Source organism: Lactuca saligna, chromosome 6 (assembly GCF_052625555.1).
Source record: "Lactuca saligna cultivar CGN05327 chromosome 6, ASM5262555v1, whole genome shotgun sequence".
NCBI classification, from domain to species: Eukaryota; Viridiplantae; Streptophyta; class Magnoliopsida; order Asterales; family Asteraceae; genus Lactuca; species Lactuca saligna.
Genome location: NC_136422.1, coordinates 120067403 through 120072409, shown reverse-complemented (window position 1 = coordinate 120072409; position 5007 = coordinate 120067403). Strand labels below are relative to the sequence as shown.

At 28.8% G+C, this 5007-nt stretch overlaps 1 long non-coding RNA gene across 5 annotated transcripts; it reads left to right on the top strand.

Moving 5' to 3' along the window:
- The first annotated feature begins 1651 nt into the window (after positions 1–1651).
- LOC145000446 (uncharacterized) lies at positions 1652–4482 on the top strand. Of its 5 annotated transcripts, XR_013661228.1 has the most exons (4): positions 1667–1884; positions 1976–2043; positions 2129–2214; positions 2304–2680. It is a non-coding gene; the product is annotated as an uncharacterized LOC145000446 (long non-coding RNA). The 5 variants fall into 5 exon arrangements; XR_013661227.1 differs by having other exon boundaries at positions 1662–1884; positions 1976–2214; XR_013661225.1 differs by having other exon boundaries at positions 1666–2043.
- Positions 4483–5007: the final 525 nt, after the last annotated feature.

Below are 5007 nucleotides of genomic sequence, written 5' to 3'. Positions count from 1 at the left end.
TTAAAAGGGATAAACTTAAGGCTTAATCATTAATTCCTTAGTAGAACACCAAAAGTGATTTAAAAGCTATTATGATCAATTTTCTCAAATCTATCCTCCAACTTCTAAAATTCGTGCAATTCAATAAGGCCACCTAAAAATCATGAGACTTAGTTTACTGGAAATCTTAATGTGTCTAGTTTCTTCAAACTTTGAATCACAACATGAAATTCCAACTCTTTAAGGGGTAAAATTGGCAATCTTCTCAGGCTGGTCCATTTTGTCACGGATTTTATGCATTGTCTTCAAAATATTATAATAAATTCATGAATTATAGTTAGATAAGGATGTATGGTTTCCCACCTATAGAGGGACTGATGTAATTCTTAGTAGATTGTTACAGTTTATTCCTATAGAGCTGAGTGGTATAGAAAGTGACAGAAAAAAGTTACTAACTTGTAAATTTAATATAAAATAAACCAAAAACCATTAGAACGAGACTATTATATTTCTGAAAAGATAAAAGGGGTAATTTACCAATATAATTTTATCAAATTTTAATAATTGGATGGAAGTTAACAAAAAATATCCCAAACAGAGCATTACAATCAAAGAGAAAATAAGGAAATATGTATATAAGTTTTATAAGATTAATACAACAAAGCACAAGCTAAATAATGTTACAATTTTTATGTAGGTTCTCATAAAGGAAAGGATCCATCTTGCTCATGCTAGCTAATTTTCAAGTTCAAGGAGGTTAGTTACATTAACTCTCCTATTACGTAGGCATTACTTGTATTATGTTATTGTTCATGGATACCCTAATCCGGTAGAGTGAACAAGGAAAAGCATAATGTAGTTTTTTTTTTCTAGTGAGACAAGCAGACAAGATTCATTTATGTGTTCTCGATTCCTTAATTTTTATCGTGAATTAAATCACATGTGATTATATGATCTAATCACATATGGCTTATATGTACATGATTCATTTTTGTGTTTTTGATTCAATCATTGTTCTTTGTTCATATTAATTGTATGTGATTCAATACATAAGATAACATATGATTAAATACATGATAACATCTATTGAATTGAGAATGTGAATTGGAATCTTATTCACATAAATCATATGTGATTAGATATGTATAATCACATGTGATTAAATACACAAGAAAAACTATTGAATCAAAAACAGGAAAATGAATATTGTCCATATAAATCATATGCGATTAGATATATATAATAACATGTGATTGTGTGTATCTGATCACATATGATTTAAGTGGATAAGATTCATTTTCGCATTCTCAATTCAATAATTTTTTTTCCACTTTAATCATATGTGATTAAATACATTGAATCAGATGTGATTATATGCACTACATAGAAATGATATTTAGTGGCATACATTTTTAATGACATATCTTTTTTATGCCACTACAATATATTTTTAATGACATGTTTTATATGCCTCTATAAAATTAATAGATTTAATGGTATTTAATAACTTACTCCACTAATATTAACATTTATTAATGACATAAAAAAATTAAAATGCCACTAAAAGCTCTATATTTTGTGTCATATATTCTTTTATATTTCATATATCACTAAAATTTTATTATGTGATTTTATGTTTTTATGCCACTAAAAAGATTTGAGTTTCCTTAATTATTCCCTGCTCCAAAATAAATCAGCGTATATTTCTAAAAACCTAGAAATTTGAACGCGTCCCCCATTTCTTATACCCTAATTAGTCGAATTTCACTTCTCCAAGTATCATACATCCCGCCGATGGTGAGTTTGCCGAAATTGAATAGTTGATTTCATTGGATCCTTATCCAGATTATGATTAGCAAACTCCAAATAAAAATCCATAAGATGAGATCTAATGCTCCTTATTGTGTTAGTACTCTTCTCCAAAACAATACAAAGCTACGATCGAGGAAGATGAATCAATTATTATGCATAATTCCCCTTTTATCTCCCATTGCAGGGGTTTTAATCTCGAAGCCTTCTGCAAATACCTCTTCAGTGCCTCTACTCTTGTTTTATCTCCATGTGGTTCAGTAACTATACTTTAATTTAATTTTCATCCGATTTCATCCTTTTTCTATGCGCATTCCTAAGTTATTGTTTGAATTTATAGGGTTGAGATGTTTTTCTCTCAGTTGACTTTGAATATAGTCCCAAAACGCATTATCTTGCTTCTATTTTTTCCACGATTGTCAAAATGTGAGTCGATAATGATTCTTGTGGAAATTTTAGCTTATTTTTTGATAAACGCTTACTTTTAATGTTGATATATGACTTCCAACTCGTAGGTTCTCTTCCTAATTGAGTATTCTGAATCCCGATAGTGTTACTAGTGATCACTTGGAGTTTTCTCTTTGGAGAGGCGTTCATAGCATCACTTCTCCAGTTAGTGGTGTTCTTTCCACACAAATAAGTTTGGTTGATTGGTTTCCCTTACTGATTCATGAGAGTTGATAACTTAAGTTTGCATCAGTTTTGGATTAGAGTTTGTTTAACCAGGTGATAATTGTATCTTGTAGTCTTTGTTATATTTTGATTAATACTGATATCGGTTTTAGGGTTCTTTGTATGTGAGATAAAGAGCGTAATCTTGAGTGCTTAACTGGTTTGTCATCAAATTTGAATTGATTTTGAGTAAATTATGAGAAAACTATGTGAATGGTAACAGGATCATGTGAAATTTTAGCCGACTAGTATTTAAAATTAGATTCCTGTAGTTTGAATGAGGCATTCATAGCTATTGCATATAACTATATAGCTGATGGATTTATTTGACTACCGTTTCATTATGTGAGTCCTATAGTTCCTTCCGTAACAAAACTGAAGGTCTTGTCATTGGTTCAAATTTCAATTAAGAAATAAAGAAATCCCTTTTTTTGACACTAGATTACTCAACAAGTCAACATATAACAGAAAATTAGAAACAAATGTTTTGTTTAATGATACCTAATGTTCTATCTGTTAACCTTTACTTTCGTTTTGTTGGTAGTGTAAGAGTAAGGAATACTGTGATTACCACTTGCTTCCTTCCGAAATATGATAATGAAATCTAAAAATAGAAAATGAAGATTAGATGAACCTAAGCTATTTAATTATCTGTGGCAGGTTTAGTGTGATTCAAACATGTATACAGTAAAACATATTTCCAATTTTGGCTACAAAAGAACAGAAAAGAAAGGTTGTTAAACTTGAAACTAGTTCACACTAATTATGAAAACAATAAGCATAAGTTTTTACTCTAAAAATAGAAAGTTTTATGTTCTTTCTTGAAATCTAAATCAAAACAAACCATTTAAACTTGGATTAGTCTAGACAAATCTTCTGTCAAGAATTGAAAATCAACTTGTTTTTTTGTTGGTTCCTACATGTTAGTATTTAGTAGTTAACAGTTAGTTAGGGTTTGTTTAAATCGGAATCTAATTGGTGAAGAGTTTTTTAGTCAAGAGAATTTTAGTTTAAGTTTTAATTGTTACTAGTTAATAACTTTTGAATATTTGACAACTTCAGACTCCAGTTCTTCTTCTTTGTAGATTTAACAAACGACCATACTCCCAGTATTCCTTATGGTAAATGATTCACCATAACAAAGGCAGAGATTTTATAAAGAAGAAATCTTTTAATCTTTTTAGTTTTGAATAAAAATCAAACTTGGCAGACAGTGAGGCAGCTATGAAAGATTGAAACTTTTCACAAACCAGAATCAACAACTTAGATGGGTCACTAGGAAAATTACATAAATACCCTCAATACTTATAAATTCAAAGAAATTTGTAGTATGGAGATTTTGTTTACACATAATTTTGATGTCATATGGAGGTAGGGTAGGGACAAGTGAATATAATGGTCTCTTAAGACAATTGATGCTGTTAATTGTTAAGTGGATTTGCTTTATGTCTTCATCTTCCTCAACACCTCATTTTAAAATTCCTATTTTTTAACCAAATTCCACAATAAAAAAAACTCAACAAGAAAGTGGTTTCAAGATTACATACCAACAATTTTTTTTATGCATTTCCACCGACGGCTGGACTATATAATGCAGGAAAAACAAAATTAAATAATTTTCAATAACATTATATTATTCTCAGATTAATGAGTTTCATTATCGCTAAACTAAAACAGACAAGAAAAAGTAATTTCACATGAATAGCTAGTCTTCTTTTGGAATTGAAAATACATGTTATAGTTCAAAGTTTTATGTGCTTTCGTCTTCGGTTTGTTCTTACAGAAATAGTTTATTTGCCCTTAATGCTAAATTATTTATTTCTAAACTATGAATTATGTAACTATATTTTGAATTGTCTTTGTTTTTGGACAGGAAATTGCTAATATTGATTTTAGAGTATGAGATAAAATGATTTTATTCAAGCTAACATGGAGTTTGGGGAAGTTCATATGCAATTAAGTTTCAAGTTTATTTTTTATTATTATTATTTATTTATTTTTGTTGTTTATTTTATGTTTATCATGTATTGGTTTCGTATTTATACATATTTGATATTTACTTAGATATCTGATTCAATAAGATTAAAATCATTGATGAAAAAAATAACATTTTTATTTTTGTCTATTTGCTACAATTTAATTATTTTTTATTGTACATTATCATAAAAAATATAGATATAAATAGCCTAAATTCTAGAATCTCGTTAGTATTTATCGGTGGAAAATGTGTCATAAAATAATTTTTTGTATTTGTTGCAAATAAAAAAGTGTCACTATAAAAATGTGTAACTAAATATAGAATGAATTCTTGAATCAAATGAGCATTCAATGGCACAAAAAATGTCCCACAAAACTTTTCTTCTATTGTGACAAATAAAAAATATCATTAAAAGCCCAAATTTCTGCAGCGGCAAAACTAAAATGTGCCACCAAAAGGTTTTAGTGAGAGCGTTTCTAATGACACTTATTATGTGTGCCGCGGATTCTTTGACATGCCTTTAGTGGCATTTTTTTGGGGTTTTAGTGACACTTTTTGTATGCCACTGA